The following is an 18262-nucleotide window of genomic DNA, read 5'->3' on the forward strand; positions in this document are numbered from 1 at the left end:
GAAAGGTGAGTGGAGCATTACCTTGAACTCTACATAACGGAGAACATTGTCATTGAAGTAGCTCTCAGCGCCATTCCAGACTTCCCTGTCATGGAGGAACTGGACAGTGAGCCCTCCATAGTGGAGCTCAACAAGGCCATTGACCGTCTTGCCAGTAGTAAAGCCCCGGGAAATGATGTTATTCCACCTGGAATCATCAAAAGTGGAAAAGCGGCTCTGCTGCAGCATCTCCATGAACTTCTGTGTCTCTGTTGGAAGGAAAGATCTGCACCTCAAAACATACGTGATGCAAATATTGTCACCTTGTCCAAAAATAAGGGGGAAATCGCAGTGACTGCAGAAATTACCGAGGCATCTGCTTGCTAAGTATTGTGGGGAAGGTCTTTGCTCACATTGCTCTGACCAGATTGAAGACCCTGGCATCACACATCTATCCTGAGTCTCAGTGCAGCTTCAGAGCTGGTAGATCGACAGTCGACATGATTTTCTCACGTCGGCAGTTACAGGAGAAGTACTGTGAACAGTACAGACCACACTACATTGTCTTTATCGACATCACCAAGGCCTTCGATCTTGTCAGCAGAGACGGACTCTTCAAACTGCTGTGGAAACTAGGCTGCCCTCCTGAACTCTTGGGCGTCATTTCTTTCCACGAAACATGCACAGTTCCGTCAGTTACAAAGGAGCAACATCAGACACTTTCAAGATCAGCAGTGGAGTAAAGCAGGTTGTAAGCTCCTCACAGCTCACATCTTTACAATTAGCATACTCTTCTCCATTCTGCTATTTTACACTTTCAGTGACTCAGATGGGGAATGTCCACCTGCATACCAGAGCTGACGACAAGCTGTTCAACTTGGCAAGACTGTGCGCCATGACCAAAGTGGGTAAATTCCTAGTCCGTGAGTTGCTGTTTGCTGATGACGCTGTGCTGAAATCCCATAATGAAGTTCACTTGCAGCAGCTTGTAGATCGCTTATCCCTGGCCTGCAAGGAGTTTGGACTGATGATCAGCATCAGGAAGATCAAAGTTATGGGCCAGGACGTAGAGACTCCACCTTCCATCAACATCGACAGCCTCACTTTGGAGGTTGTCAACAGCTTCACATACCTTGGATCAACAATCACCAGCAATCTGTCCCTTGATGCTGAAATCAGCACCAGGATTGTCAATGCTGCAGCTGTCATGTCAAAGTTGAGAAGACGAGTGTGAACCGACAGCAAACTGATCGAAAATATAAAGCTCTGCGTGTACCAGGCTTGTGTTCTCAGCACCCTCCTTTATAGGAGGGAAGCATCAACAACTTATGCAATTCAAGAAAAGCAGCTGAACAGCTTCCACCTCCGCTGTCTCAGATGGATATTGGGCATCTCCTGGCAGGACAGAGTGCCGAATGCAGAAGTACACCAGCGTGCAGGGATCTGCAGCATGTTTGCCCTCTTGAGTCAGCGGTGACTCTGTTGACTGGGTCATGTGTGCTGAATGGATGACGGTCGCTTTGCCAAAGACACGCTCTTTGGTGAGCTTGCTATCAGCACGAGACCAACAGGTCACCCACGTCTATGATACAAGGACATCTGCAAGCGAGATCTCAAGCAGACTGAGATTGGAGTCGATGCATGGGAAGTCCTTCCTGCTGACTGGAATTCCTGGAGAAAGGCATTCAGGAAGACCATGGGAAAAGCAGAGGACAAAAGAAATGACCAGTTGGGGGCAAAGAGAGCTCAGAGGAAGGAAAAATTATCAGTCGACCTCGGGCCAATGATATTCATCTGTACCAGCTGTGGAAGGGATTGTCACTCACGAGTCGTCCTCGACAGCCACAACAAACGATGCTTAATACAGAAGTGACGTACACCCCGGGCGTAGCCCATCGTCTTCTGAGACGGACGATTGCCTATTACTACTACAACTACAGCTACAACTACAAGAGCGGGTCATGAGGCTGGGAACTCTGTGGCGACTAACTCATCTCTTGACTCGCCAAAGACTGCCCACTACCTACAAGGCACAAGTCAGAAATGTGATGGAATACTCATGCCTGGATGAGTGCAGCTCCAACAACACTCAAGAGATTGACACCATCAGGTCAAAGCAGCCCACTTGATTGGCACCCCATCCACCACCTTAAACATTCATTCCCTCTAGCAACAGTGCAGAGTGGCAGCAGTGTGTAACATTTACAATATGTACTGCAGCAACTTGCCAAGCCTCCTTCAACAGCACCTTCCAACCCACAAACACTACCACCTAGAAGGATAAAGGCAGCAGACGCATGGGAACATTACCACCTTCAAGTTCCCCTCCAAGTCACACACCATCCTGACTTGGCACTATACCGCCATTCCTTCACTGTTGCAGGGTCAAAAACCAGGAACACCCTCCCAAAAAGCACTGTGGAGGTGCGAGAGGATTGAACAGTGGCAAATGTGACTTGCTATTTCAACAAAGGGTGTAAGGACAATCCAGGTAACTACAGGCCAGTTAGATTAACAGCAGTCGTGAGTAAGGTTTTAGGAACAATAATTAGGGAAAAAATCAACAGTCACTTGGAGAGATTTGAGTTAATTAAGGAGAGTGAGCATGGATTTATAAATGGGAGTTCATGCTTGACTAACTGCATTTTTTGATGAACTAACAGGAAGATGATGCAGCGAATGTTGTTGATATGGATTTTAAGAAAGGATGGATGGATGGATTAAGAATGGATGAGAAGGGGATTGAGTTTAAGAGCCGCGAGGCTATGCTGCAGCTCTATAAAGCCCTGGTTAGACTACACTTGGAATATTGTGTTCAGTTCTGGTCGCCTCATTATAGGAAGGATGTGGAAGCTTTAGAGAGGGTGCAGAGGAGATTTACCAGGATGCTGCCTGGACTGGAGGGCATGTCTTATGAAGAAAGGTTGAGGGAGCTCGGGCTTTTCTCATTGAAGCGAAGAAGGATGAGAGGTGACTTGAGAGAGGTGTACCACTTGATGAGAGGCATAGATAGAGTGGATAGCCAGAGACTTTTTCGCAGGGCGGAAAGGGCTATCACCAGGGGGCATAATTTTAAGGTGATTGGCGGAAGGTTTAGGGGAGATGTCAGAGGTAGGTTCTTTACACAGAGAGTGGTGGGTGCGTGGAATGCACTGCCAGCGGTGGTAGAAGAAGCAGATACATTAGGGGCATTTAAGCGACTCTTGGATAGGTACATGAATGATAGTAGAATGAATGGCATGTAGGTAGTTTGATCTTAGAGTAGGTTAAAGAGTCGGCACAACATCGTGGGCCGAAGGGCCTGTACTGTGCTGTACTGTTCTAAGGTACCACATAAAAGGGTGGTTAACAAAAGTGAGGTTCATGCAATAGGAGACTCCCTGTCCAATTGGATAGAAAATTGCCTTAAGGACAGAAAATAGCGAATCATAGTAAACGGTTCTTTGTCAGACTGGAGGATGTTCGACAGTGGGTGTTCTCCAATGGTCACTGCGAGAACCACTGCTTTTTCTGCTATATGTAAATGACTAGGATCTTGGAAAATAGAGTAGAATCTCAAAATATGCTGATAACACCAAACCTGGAGGAGTGGTAAATAGTGAGGATGAAATGAACTGCCTGCAACAGGACAGTGATAGGCTAGCAGAATGGGCAGACAGGTGGCAGATAGAATTTAATAGTGACTAGTGTGAGGTGATAGACTTTCGCAGAAGGGATAGGGAGAGGCAATATATACTTAATGACACAGTTCTAAAGAGTGCTAAAAATAAGGCTCTTTATAGTGTCTTGTTGGTCCAGGGGTATGGTTTTCATTTTCGATGTGTAATTGGATAGCATGTGAGAGATCCTAGTTTCTAATCCTGCATGACTCCTACTTCATTTGCATTTTTAGTTGAAGGTCATCGATTGGTTGCAGCCTTACAAAAAGCGGAGTTGACTTTCACACGGAGCCTGTTTGAGGACCAGAGAACTGGATTCAAAGAGCCTGTTGACAAAATTGAAATGAACTAAATGTACAGATTGCCAAGTGTGTGTATGAAGGTGAATCAGTAACTGAGAGCTGGATCCAAAAACAACAGGACTGGGTTCTGGTATGGAATGGAATTCTTCTGTGTTTCTGTTGTTTGTCTTGGATTAACTCATCGATTTTTTTGTTTTTCACTTTGTCGATTTGTTTGAATAATTGTGGATCCTTCTTCAGGGTGTTTTCTTTCACCAGGTAGTTCTGACCTCTGATGATGTTGATCGTAATAAGCTTCAACTCACTGATAGTTTTGGAAGTGAGCAAATTTCCTTTGCTTGAGTCTACAACATGGAACTCAGTCTGACATGTGGATCCATGGGAGGATTTGAAAGCTGCCCCAGCGTTGGAGCATACAGTTGCATCCATCCAATAAGAGACCGAGTAGAAGTGACAGTTCAGTCAGTCGAACATGAGACTTTTAATCTCAGGGTTGTGAGTTTGAGTGCCATTCTGTTTTTCCCTTTTTTTAGGCTTCATTTGCAGAGAGTACAAGGATTGTTTGACGTGAAATTCAACAACAGTATGAGAAAGTCTCACTTTGATTCAGGACTCTTATCTCTCTGCAGCATCTTGCTGCGAAGAATTGAACTTTATCTCATTTCCTTCTCAGCACAGGGTCAGTGCGGCTCAGTGGGACTTCTGGCTGTCTCCCGCTTCACAATCCATCAGTGCTGAGAAAGCAATGGGGAATATTACTCACATGTTGTATTCTGTAAACTTTTGGAAAAAATTGAATTATGTATTTACTTCCAAAACATTCATTCTCAGTTCTGGGAAAAATACAGTATATGATCGACTGTATCAGGAAGTGGGAAAAGTTAAAATATGTTGTGACCAGTGGAGAAGTGGGATGAGAATAAATAGTGCCCTTCTCTGATTTCAACTGCGCAAGCCTTTTCAATCTGGCTCTGTAGCTTAGTTGGTTACAGCACCTGTCTAGTAAATAGGAGATCCTGGGTTCAACTCCCAGCAGAATCTTATTGCACATTTGCAGTGTTCTTTAGAAGCTTCCTTATCTTTCATTTACATTTCTGTCTTGTGAAATTTGACTTCGAATTCAAATTACATAATGAATTTCAGTCACAGGAGAAAACAGCCTTTGTGAAGGATGTGAGTTTGGAATGGCTGTTCCTCCTTGCACAGAAATTCAGTGCTGATACGCCAAAGGCAACTTCTTTGATAGAAGTTTGTTCACAGTTACATTCAACCTGGAAAACAGCTCGACATTAATCTCACTGAAGGAAAGTGTGACTGCGTTGTATGTTTCAGAGTGTTTGTGTCGTTATGTGTTGCTTTCAACCGTGACTGGGACATGACGCAAGTGGGAGGGTTGATCCGAGGTTTGGAATATTTGTCAGTCAGGAACAAGAAAAATCAAAGGAAGCAAATAAGAAAACCTATGTCTCATGTGGTTACCGACAGACGGTGAGAAAATATTAAACTTTGTTCTATTCAATACAGCTGTGTGAACTTTGACCTGTTCTACCTTTTTATAAACAGTATTTGAAGGGTCTCGGTAACAGTATTCAGTGTTGATGAGAGTGGGGTCTGGGTGAGCATCTGCTGAGTGTGACAGGGTCAGGACTGGATGCAGGAAGTTCTCTGACAGTCTCTCACTCTCTCTCTCTCTCTGATGGGTTGAGTTGATTTTCAACTGGCAGCTGTTGGTGTTTCAATAAATGAAAGAGGTTCCCTCCACCCAATTTTTTTGAACAGACAGTGTAGTATAAGGATGTAAAGGGTTAATGCTGAAGACAGTGGGATCAACCCCTCCCACTGTCAGAGTGATGATGTAACAGTCACATGAGATGAGGTTTGGAAGAGAGAGCAGCACCAAGGATGCTAGCTTCGGAGGCTTGATGAGTGTGTACATAGTATTGTGTAAATTAGAAAAGAGTTCTTAGTTCTTCCAGCAGGAAATGTGTCCAAAAAATATTGAGAAATTCACACTTTTGTTATTCAGGAGTGGAAACACAGATATTAACTCCAAGTGACAGTTCTGGGTTCATTTAACAAAAAAAAAGGTAGAGAATAATATTACTCACTGATTGAAATCCCCCAGTGAGGAGACAGTTAAACAGGTGATCTGTTGGGGCATCATTCGATCCAAGGTTTCGGCAGCATTTAATCTCCCTTTTTGGTGAAATTCTTCGTTATTTGCATCTTTTTTTAAAATCCAGCTTTGATGGGTGGGTGAAAAAACTCAGAAAAACTGAACAGTTCCATCCTTTCTTTTCTTCCTTCTTCCCACCAGTTTCTCTTTTCTGTCCCAGATCAATATAATGATGAGAATCCCAATTTAATCTGCTGTTTTATCTATTCCAATCAAAATTCAACATTCCAATCAAATCTATTTGTTATTCCACAGTGTCTCTCCATGTGTTTTATTCTGTTGTATTCTCTCACAGTCTGTTTGATGATCAATGTTACATCTCACTCTCTGTTCTGGTGAAGACCAAAAGCAGTGATATCTGTTTGCACCACCCACCAAGTCGGCCTGAAGCTGTGCCTCACCGATCATGTGGAGTTAGGAACATAGGAACATAGGAGCAGGAGTCGGCCATTCAGCCCATCGAGCCTGCCCCACCATTCAATATGATCATGGCTGATCATCCACTTCAATGCCTATTTCCCCACACTTTCCTCATATTCCCTTATGTCATTTGTATTTAGAAATCTGTCAATCTCTGCTTTAAACATACTCAATGACTGAGCTTCCATAGCCCTCTGGGGTAAAGAATTCCAAAGATTCACAACCTTCTGAGTAACAACATTTCTCCTCATCTCTGTCCTAAGTGGTTTCATCCTTATTTTGAAATTGCACCCTCTGGTTTTCGACTCCCCAACCAGGAGAAACATCTTAGCTGCATCTACCCTGACTGTCCTTTAAGTATTTTGTGGGTTTCAATGGGATCACCTCTCATTCTTTGAAACTCCAGAGAATACAGCCCGTTTCCCCAATCTCTCTTCATAGGACATTCGCACCATCCCAGGAACAAGTCTGATTAACCTTTGTTGCACTCCCTCTGTGGCAATAATATCCTTCCTAAGGTAAGGAGACCAAAACTGCACACAGTACTCCAAGTGCGGTCTAAGCAAGGTTCTTTCCAATTGAAGCAAGAATTCACTATTCCTGTACTCAAATCCTCTTGTGATAAAGGCTAACATACCAATAGCCTTCCTAATTGCTTGCTGCACCTGCATGTTAGCTTTCAGTGACTTATTGACATGGACACCCAGATCACCCTTATATTCTGTACCTCAGTTAATAAAGGAAAGGATTCCATATACCAGCTGAACCACCTTATTGACCTGTCCTGCTACTTCAGGGATCTGTGGACATTCACTCCAACGTCTCTCACTTCCTCGACACCATTCAGTGTTCTCCCGTTAATTGTGTATTCCTTTGCCTTTTTTGACGTCTGCTCTCGCTGTTCCCTGCTCTCCGAGTGAAATCTTTCTCCCTCTCCTGGGCTCTTTATGCTCCGCTTCGCTTTCACTGTTTCCCTCTCTCTTAATGTATCAATATTTGTTTGCCTTGTGTTTAATTTAAAATATGGATTAACTGTATTTTACAGTTGTAGGTTTTATTTGGTAGTCCTGTACAAGTTGTGGATTGGTATTTAATATTCAGTTCTGTGAAAACGATTGTGAATGAAAATATAACTTTCAATCTTATACATGGGCTGGTCTGCAAGCTCCAAGTCCTTCATTTTGTAGTAATGGAATTGATACTGTATCTTTCAGTCTTAATCTCTGTGGGATTTTTGAACTGGTATGTAATGCATAAAATGGTCTAACGTCTGATGTACATTATCGGATTCATCGGAAATAGGGGCATTCGACCATTCAGCCCATCGAGCCTGCTCCACCATTCAAACAGATTGTGGCTGATCATCTACCTCTATGCCATAATCTATCGATTTCTGTCTTGAATATGTTCAATGATTGAGCCTCCACAGCCCTCTGGGATAAAGAATTCCACAGATTTCCCACCCTCTGAGCAAAGAAATTCCTGCTCATCTCAGTCTCAAATGGCCTGCCCTTATTCTGAGACTGTGTCCCCTTGTTCTAGACGCACTAGACAGAGGAAACATCCTATCCATATCTCCCCTGTGACACCCTGTAAGAACTTTGAAAGTTTCAATGAGATCACCTCTCATTCTTCAAAACTCCAGAGAATTTCGGCCCAGTTTCTGCAGTCTCTCATCAGAAGATAACCCCACCATCCCAGGGGATTAGTCTGGTGAATCTCCGTTGCACTCCCTCTATGACAAGTCTATCCTTCCTTAGATAAGGAAACCAAAATTGTACGGAATATTCCAGGTGCGGTCTCATCTAGACTTTATACAATTGAAGCAATACATCTTTACTCATGCACTCAAATCCCCTTTCAATGAAGCCAACATACCAGTTGCCTCTTAATTGCTTTCTGCACCTGCACACTAACTTTTAGTGTCTCATGAGCAAGGACACCCAGGTCCCTTTGGACATCGACACTTCCCAGCCTCTCACCATTTAAGAAATACTCTGTCTTTCTGTTTATTCTACCAAAGTGGAGAACTTCACACTTATTCACATGATATTCCATCTGCTATGTTCTAGCCCATTCACTTAGCCTCTCCAAATCCCCTTGAAGCCTCCTTGCATTCATTCTGTACCTTTCAATCATGTAAATTTTGTCTGTTCTATTTCAGATTTTATATTTAAAATGTAACCATGGTGACAGAGTTTATTGAGATCTGATAGTGAGTTTGTTTTTGGACTGCGATTGATGTATCAACCTGTCAGCTGTACTGAATTGGAGTGAAATGGAAACAACTTCTGTCTCTCCTGCTGTTGTTTGACTGTTGGATTGAAAATGTGTCTCTCGACTTTGGGATCAGTGTCTGTCTGACTACTTCTTTTGTTTGTTCCAGTGGAACTGATGAGCTGGCAGTATCTATGTGCTTTGGGAGTGATCCTGTACCGACTGTGTGTTGGAACGAGATCACTGCACTTTTCCTTGTGTCCAGGAATCACCACATCCAGTCAGGTTCCTTCATGTATTTTCCTGCAGGAATGAAAGAACTGGTGAGATAGAAGATACAAAAGCGATCAATGTAATCGTCCCAATAATAATCATTATGAACAATCATAAAATGAAAACCAGGAACACAAACAGTGTCAGTGTCTGACTCCACTGCAGTACTGCAGTATTCAGCTTCTGTTTACCAGGTGTTTGCAGAGGTTTTACAACAAGTTTGTGACATTCAGAAACAACACAAGCCCTGCACTGCTCAATGACTGGGACTGTCCGATAGAGCAGTGACCTTTACACAGTCACATTTCTATTTCAACGGAAAACAAGCAGCCACTATTTAAAATGTGCCTTTCACACTTCTCACCTGGTGTCTGCAATAAATGTTCTTTGTCTAAATGTCCACATCGTTATTTTGCGGCTATTTTTCCTCCACTGTTCACAATCCAACAAACAGTGAGAGACTGGAACTAAAGCAGGAAAATTCCCTCTCCTTTGGGTGGTGAAATTGTCAGTGATTTTCAATAGTGATTTCTTCCCATTGTGTCTCCCTGAGCCTGTACAGACACTGTCCGAGAATTAACTCTCCCTTCCCCGTGTCCCCGGCTCACTCCATGTTCCGGGAGCAGCTCCTGCTCCACAGTGTCTGTTACAAACACTCCCCGACTCCCCCTCAACTTCCCACCACTCAATGCTAATCTCTGAGCACATCTGCGGACACGCTCCCAAAGCAGTGGCTGCTGGAAGCAGATGCTGTTTGTTCCCTTCCCCCGGGCCCGGGAAGTCTCCATTAGCAGCTGATTTAAAGCATCTTGCCCTGATTGAGTGAATGGCCTCACAGACTGGGTTGGGGAAAGTCTGCGCATGCGCTCCACTCCTCATTGTGACGTCTCACGGGGGGCGGGGCTACAGCGCGCGTGCGCAGATCTCTGCAGCAATTCAGCATTCAAACATCAATGGGAACTTTCCCCATTTCACCCTCATCAAAGTCCCAAAGAAAGTGAAGAGGGGCTTGGACTGGAGGGAGGGAGGGGCGGGGTAGGGGGAACCTAGAACCCAGAAAGCTGCCCACTTGCCCCATTTAGATGCTCAATTTGCGGTCATTCCCTGCAGGGGGTTTGTTATTATTGAGCCCCTCCTGGTAAAACAATCCGATAGAAAGAGGGGAGAAAGGAGGGAGCCGGTGTGTTTGCTGGGACCTTGCAGAATTCATTTCAGCAGCAAAAGTCCCGGGTTATATTAACCCAAGTGAAACACGCTGTCAGTGAGAGGAAAACCGAACGGCCCTTTTCATCTTTTCATTGGAAACAAAGTAGAGCCGGAAGTGCGGCGAGCAGAGCAGACACACAAGCTCAATGACAGGAGAGCTCGGCCGTCCCTGAGTTTCAGCTCCCGGCTCTTACATTTCCTCATCCACACTGTCTTTACTGTGGATGTTCAGGGGTTCCTTGTCGGATCTGCGGACTGTATCCATTAAACATTCTGAGTCAGGAGATCCACACACTCTCTGTTACCAAGATTTATGGGCAGGAATGTTTCAAAACTTTGTCTATTAAATCATTGTATTATTCACAGAACTAATGAGGCTGACAGGAGAAGGGAGGGGAAGATGCGTTTGGTAGTGGCATCACGCTGTACCAATGCTTTGTCTTTCAACACACCATTAACATATCGTTTGCCTTTGCTCCATGACCTTCTGGTCAGCTATTCTGTGACCTTGTCCTATTTACACCTTCTCCTTTGCCCCACCCCCACCTTACTTGCTGATAACCTTTTACATTTCTAATATTTATTATTTCTGAAGAAGGGTCACTGACCTGAAACGTTAACTCTGCTTCTCTCTCCACAGATGCTGCCAGACCTGCTGAGTATTTCCAACATTTCTTGTTTTTATTTCAGATTTCCAGCATCCGCAGTATTTTGCTTTTATTATATATAAATGTCTTGAATATTGGAATCACAGAATTGTTATTGCCCCGAAGGAGGCCATTTGGCCCATCGTGTCTGCACTGACTCTCCAAATGAGCAATTCACCTCATGTCACTTCCCCGTCTTCCCCCCATAATCCTGCACATTCTTCCTTTTCAGATAACAGTCTAATTCCCCTTTGAATTCTTCAATTGAACCTGCCTCCATCACATTCTCAGGCAGTTCATACTTTAACCACTCGCTGCGTGAAAAAGTTTTTCCTCATGTCGCTTTTGCTTCTTTTACCAATGACTTTAAATCTGTGCCCTCTCGTTCTCGATCCTTTCACAAGTGGGAACAGTTTCTCCCTGTCCACTCTGTCCACACCCATCATCATTTTGAATACCACTATGAAATCTCCTCTTCGCCTTCTTTTCTCCAAGGAAAACAGTCCTAACTTCTCCAATCTATCTTCATAACTGAAGTTCCTCATTTATTTTTATTTATTTTTTATTTAGAGATACAGCACTGAAACAGGCCATTTGGCCCACCAAGTCTGTGCTGAACAACAACCACTCATTGATCCTAACCCTGCAGTAATCCCTGCCACCACTGGGAATAATTTGGAATGACCAATTTACCTATCAACCTGCAAGTCTTTGGCTGTGGGAGGAAACCAGAGCACCCGGTGAAAACCCACGTGGTCAGAGGGAGAACTTTCAAACTCCGCACAGGCAGTACCCAGAATCAAACCCATGTCTCTGGAGCAGTGAGGCTGCAGTGCTAACCACTGCACCACTGTGCTGCCCCAGCCCTGGAACTATTCTCATGAATCTTTTCCATAATCTCTCCAATGCCTTCACATCTTTCCTAAAGTGTGCGCCCAGAACTGGACTCAGTATTTCAGCTAAGGCTAGTGTCTTATACAAGTTCAACATGACCTCCTTGTTCTTGTACTCTATGCCTCTATCACTAAAGCCGAGGACACTGTATGCTTTATTAACCGCTCTCTCCACCAATTCCACCACCTTGGATGACTTATACCCCCAGGTCCTTCTGCTCCTGCACCCCCTTTAGAATTGTACCCTTTATTCGATATTGTCTCTCCATGTTCTTCCTACCAAAATGAATCAATTCACATTTCTCTACATTGACCTTCACCTGTCATCTGTCCTCCCATTCCACCAACTTGTCTATGTCCTTTTGAAGTTTGACACTATCCTCCTTACAGTTCACAATGCTTCCTATTTTCGTATCATCCATAACCTTTGAAATTGTGCCCTGTGCACTCAGGTCTAGGTCATTCACATATATCAGGAAAGGCGAGGGCCCCAACACTGACTCCTGGGGAACTCCACTGCAAACCTTCCTCTCGCCTGAAAAATATCCATTGCTCACTACTCTTTGTTTCCTGTCACTCAGCCAATTCCATATCCATGTTACTACTGTCCCTTTTATTCCATGAGTTATAACTTAGCTCACAAGTCTGTTGTGTTGCACTGTTTCAAACTCCTTTTGATAGTCAATTAAATAAAAATACTGCAGATGCTAGAAATCTGAAATATAAACAAAATGTGCTGGAAATACTCAGCAGGTCTGGCAGCATCTGTGGAGAGAGAAGCAGAGTTAACATTTCACGTCAGTGACCTTTCAGATGCTGCCAGACCTTTTGAAAGTCCATGTACACCACATCAACAGCATTGCCCTCATCATCCCTCTCTGTTACCTCATCAAAAAACTCCAGCAGGACAGTTAAACATGATTTTCCCTTAAGAAATCCATGCTGACTTTCTGGAATTAACCCACATTTGTCCCGAATTATTCTTCTGAGAAGTTTTGCCACCACCAAAATTGAACTGATTGGGGAGTGAGACGAGGTGAGTTGCTCTAGCAGAGAGCCAGCACGGGTTCGACAGGCCGAACGGCCACCTTCTGTGCTTTCGCCATTCTCTGATTGTATGATTCTAGCGACAACTGCTGGTGGAGAGGCAGTGATGCAGGAATGGGTTAACAGAAAGGGGAAAATCTGGGCTAGTGTGTGTTTGCAGCCTTTGCAGTTTGTGTTCGGGTTTGTGAATAAAGGTGATTTGGAAGCTGTGTTCCAAATTGAAGTGTTTACTGGAAGCAAGAAGTTGATGTAAATGAAGAGTAAAACGTGTTAAGATGAAGTGTGGTGTGATTGAGGATAGCAGTAAATATAGTGTTGGTGAATTATTTGTGTTAATAAACTTCCACTGCACCCTCTGCTGCAGGCTACTGTTTATATCCAGCTGTGTATTAGTGCTGTGTGTTAACTAGATAAATGTTTGTTTCAACGCTGTTTATAAAGCAATAGCATTGCACTCAAACAGTCCCAGACATCGCAACACACGTACAAAAGCAAAATACTGCAGATGCTGGAAATCTGAAACATAAACAGAAAATGCTTGAAATAGTCAGCAGGTCTGGCGGCATCTGTGCAGAGAGAACAGTTAACATTTCAGATCTGTTTCGTTAGCTCACGTTAACTTTGTTTCTTTCTCCACAGATGCTGCCAGACCTGCTGAGTATTTCAAGCATTTTCTGTTTTTATTACAGCAACACAGGTGCTGGGAGGCTCAGCCTGGTTACACAATGTGACAAGGACGCTGAGTAACACCATCGACAATGGGACAGAGAGAAAAACACACAGAAAACCAATAGACTGTGAGGAAGCAAAACTGAGGGACGCAGAGAGAGAGAAACAGAAAGACAACAAGACTGAGATGGAGAATCAAGGCATTTATATTTTATTGAGTTCTCCCTGTTGTATCAAGGTATTTCCTGTTGTGTAAATATGTTTTCTGTTGTGTAAAGATGTCCCCTGTTGTCGTGTCAAGGTTTTCCCTGTTACTGTTTCACTTTTCTGTTGCTGACCGTCTCCTCACTGTGACCATTTGCCCTGGTTTTATTGTGGCCAACATCACCATCTGGTGGTGGAACGGAGACTCTGCAGGAAGGGGTTGACAAAGGGGGAGAGACTCGGTGATTTGTGAGATTTGTTGCTGATTGATATGATCTCTGGAAGAAAAAAGCTCATTGCAGTAAAGTAAGAAGCATGATGTCATTGTGGATAAACACTAGATGTTTTGAAAGTGACCTGTTTGTGTTACTACAAAATAGCAGAGAATGGTTTCGACCTCTGGTTTAAGGGCCCAACACACTTCCGCTGTGCCACTCTGCCACTGGCTGTTTCAAGTTCCAGCTGCCTGTTCGTGAAATATGTTCATTTCCCCAATTATTTTTGTAAAAATACGATTGTAGTCAGATTGCTCAAGGATCCCAGACTCAGCAACACACGTGCTGACAGACTCACCCTCACTGCACAATGGCACAAGGACACTGAGTAACAGCACCGACAATCAGGCAGCTTTGTACAAAATTGGATTAAGGACAGAAAATAGCGAGTCGTATTAAATGGTTCTTTGTTAGGAAGGATGCGAGCATAAGAGGGGTGACAATCCCAGGCAGCGGAGGCACTCAGGTGAAAACCTCCCTCCTGCACATGGATGACGTCGCCGTCTTCTGCTCGGATCCGCTGTCCGTGCGCAGACTGATGAGCATCTGCGACCAGTTCGAACTGACCTCGGGAGCCAAAGTTACCCACGGCAAGAGCGAGGCCATGTTCTTTGGGAACTGGGCTGACCGATCCTTTGTCCACTTCGCCGTCAGTTCAGATTACCTGAAGGTGCTGGGGATATGGTTCGGAAGGGCCGGGGCGTGCACCAAAACCTGGGAGGAGCGAGTAGCCAAGGTACGACAAAAGTTGGGCATGTGGGGGCAGCGATCTCTCTCCATTGTGGGTAAGAACCTGGTCATCAGGTGCGAGGCGCTCACGTTGTTGCTGTATGTGGTGCAGGTCTGGCCCATACCCCACTCCTGCGCTGTGGTGGTCACCTGAGCCATTTTCCGCTTCATCTGGGGATCTAAAATGGACCGGGTCCGGAGGGACACGATGTTCAAATCTCTGGATGAGGGCGGGAAAAATGTACCCAACGTCGCCCTCATCCTGATGACCACCTTCGTGTGCGGCTGCATCAAGCTGTGTGTAGACCTCCAGTACGCCAACTCCAAGTGTCACTACGTGCTGAGGTTGTATCTGTCCCCGGTGTTGCGAAGGATGGGCCTGGTCACATTGCCGTGGAACACTCCATGCAGTTGGACCGTGCCGTACCACCTATCCTTCGTGGAGCAGTTTCTGCGGGAAAACACATTTGACCACCGATCCATCAGGCAGTCGTCTGCACAGAATGTCCTCAAGGCCCAACGGGGAAAGGAGACGGTGGATCCTGTATGATGGTTCCCCGAGCAGACCGTCAAAGTCATTTGGCGGAATGCCTCATCACCAGAACTTTCAAGCAAGCACCAAGATGTAGCTTGGCTCGTGGTAAGAAGGGCCCTCCTCGTCAGATCCTTCATGCACACCCGAAGTCTCACCCCCTCCGTGCAATGCCCCCGCGGTGTCTGTGGTGGGGAAGAGACCGTTGCCCACCTCCTCCTGGAATGTGCCTTAGCAAAGCAGGTGTGGAAAGAGATGCAGTGGTTTTTGTCGAGGTTCATCCCAAGCAGCTCTGTAACACAGGAGTCTGTGCTCTACGGGCTGTTCCCAGGGACGTACACCGAGACAAACATCAACTGCTGCTGGAGGACTATCAATTCGGTGAAAGACGCCCTTTGGTCTGCCCGAAACTTGCTGGTCTTCCAGCGCAAAGAGTTGTCCACCACCGAATGTTGCAGACTGGCACATTCCAAGGTCCAGGACTACGTGGTGAGGGACGCACTAAAGCTTAGGGCAGCCGCAGCAAAGGCTCAATGGGGAAAGACCACTGTGTAAGGTCCCCCCACCAGGCTGAACTGAGGGGCTGGATCCATGGGAAACCCCTCGAACTGTATCAGGAAAAGTTTGTGTGCTGTAAAATGTAAAAATGTATATGGCATGACAATGAAATGGAAGGGTTGTGAGGCAACTCATGATTGTAAAGAAGGAAGCTGATCACCTTTGCACTGTTTGTATTTTTTGACTTGATACTGTTTTGAACTGTTTGGGAATGTAATTTTTACAGATTTTTATGAATAAAGTATATTTTGGAAATTAAAAGAAAGTATTAAATGGTTCTCGGTCAGACTGGAGGATAGTCGACAGTGCTGTTCCCCAAGGGTCAGTGCTAAAACCACTGCTTTTTTTGCTACAGATAAATGACTTGGATCTTGGAATATAGAGTAGAATCTCAAAATATCCCAATGACACCAAACATGGAGGAGTGGCAAACAGTGATATGAAATGAACTGCCTGCAACAGGACAGTGATAGGCTAGCAGAATGGGCAGACAGGTGGATGATGGAATTTAATAGTGACGAGTGTGAGGTGATGCATTTTAGCAGAAGGAATAGGCTGAGGCAATATATACTTAATGGCACAGTTCCAAAGAGTGTGCAGGAATAGAGGGACTTGGGGTTCATGTGCATCAATCTTTGAAGGTGGCAAGACATATTGCGAGAGTATCTGATCTATGGGAGAAGATATTAGATATCGGCTTGTTCAATTACAGTTTCTGTTTTCTCTGTTACTTGTGGTTAGCAAATAAATAGAGGTATTGAATACTCCTCCACCAGTCCTAGGGATCATCCAAGTTATTTTAAAACCTCCCATGGGTCACCATGTCAGACTGAGTTCCATGTTTTAGAATCAAGCAAAGGAAATCTGCTCAGTTCCAAAACTATCAGCGAGTTGAAGCTGATAACGTGCCTCTGGTGTCATCAGCAACACGGGAAATGCTGCAGCTGCAGTGAGAGGTCAGGCAACATCTGGCAGAGTTGCCAGAGGCTATGTGTACCCAAGCACGGACGATGGAGGAGTCCATCCAGGCCTTGGGTGCTGCACTGTCTCTGATGGGGGTGTGTCTGGCTTCCTCCATTGAGAGATTGGTGACTGTCATGGAGAGCCAGATCCAGCCGACCAATCAGTGGCTGCCGGAGATGTTCGCAGACCTGCACTCCATCACTTTGTCCATGAGCTCCATCCAGCGGTGACAAGGTGAGAGGGGGGACGAGGCACCTGAACTCTCCACCAGGTCCACGTACCTCTCAGGTCAGCAGGGAGGTACAAGTGTGTCTTATAACGGGGAGGAGCAGCTGGCTGCTAAATCTGGGGGTGTCCTCTCTGGGTGCTCCTGGTGTGGACAGTAGCTCCAAAGCCCCTCTGCCAGTGACACCAGTGATGCCAGTGCCTGCCTCCATCACCCTCGATGACAGAGGGGGTCCCTGTACCTGTGCAGGAGGCCCTCAGTGTGCCGGGGCCCTCCAGGCCTCAGGCAGCAAGAGGATGGCCGCCAATGTCATCCCAAGCCATGGGGCAGCAAGGTCAGCAGACTGTCTCCACCTCAGCTGACAGAGCGGGGGGAGCACCACGTAGGAGCACCCGGAAAAGATTTAAGAAGAACACCTTGATTCACTGAGGGGTTCAAGGGTGAATGTTCATTCCAGATGTACATTCCAGATGGGACGTCATTTAAACCCTTCCTCCCAAGGGGCTGGAAGTGAGGGACCAAGCCCCGAGCTCTGAAAGCTTTGGTCTTGCCACTGTGCAATGTGTACCTGGGTGCTGCAGTGCAGAAGGAAGGAGTCAACAACAGGGCTGCTCACTGTCTGCAATGTAGTGTAATGGTGACTTCACCTTTGAGAAACTGTATTCTTTTCGAGACCAAGCCACTGCTGCAACTCATGCCATCATCATACATTTGTAAAGAAACTCCATTTTGAAAGACACATTCAACACATGGCTTGCAATGCATGTACACACGCACACACACATGCATGCAAACACATAGAGGCACACGCGCGCGCACACACACATACACGCACATGCACACGCGCGCACATGCACACACACATACACACACATGTACACACACACACATAGAGGCACACGTGCACATACACGCGCACACACGCGCACACACATGCACGCATACACACACATATCATGCACACACACGCATACACACACACACACACACACACACACACACACACCAGTAAGGAAAATACCTGGACCTGAGATCATGTCGATAAGTAAGATGATAAGTACTGTTTGTATTTAATTTGAATATGAAGCCTGGGGCATCATTTAATGAAGACTTATGAACACAGCACAACACCATATTTCTCTGGCATTGAGGATCAAAAAAGGAAACCACACAGGCAACCAGGGAAATACAGAAGACTTGCATTGACAATTTCAGATTTAAATAAATAGCAATCACCATGTGTGTACAATGACAGCCAGTCTTTCCAGCCTTTACAGAGACACACAG

At 45.3% G+C, this 18262-nt stretch overlaps 1 protein-coding gene and 1 non-coding gene across 2 annotated transcripts in view; one reads left to right on the top strand and one right to left on the bottom strand.

Moving 5' to 3' along the window:
• Positions 1-18262, bottom strand: part of LOC137364982 (oocyte zinc finger protein XlCOF7.1-like) — a gene marked incomplete at its 5' end in the record, with an annotated part of 660565 nt that overhangs the window by 611008 nt on the left and 31295 nt on the right. The window lies entirely within an intron of this gene.
• trnat-agu (transfer RNA threonine (anticodon AGU)) lies at positions 4908-4981 on the top strand. Its single transcript has one exon. It is a non-coding gene; the product is annotated as a tRNA-Thr (tRNA).

This window comes from Heterodontus francisci, unplaced genomic scaffold (assembly GCF_036365525.1).
Source record: "Heterodontus francisci isolate sHetFra1 unplaced genomic scaffold, sHetFra1.hap1 HAP1_SCAFFOLD_43, whole genome shotgun sequence".
In the NCBI taxonomy this organism is placed as follows: domain Eukaryota; kingdom Metazoa; phylum Chordata; class Chondrichthyes; order Heterodontiformes; family Heterodontidae; genus Heterodontus; species Heterodontus francisci.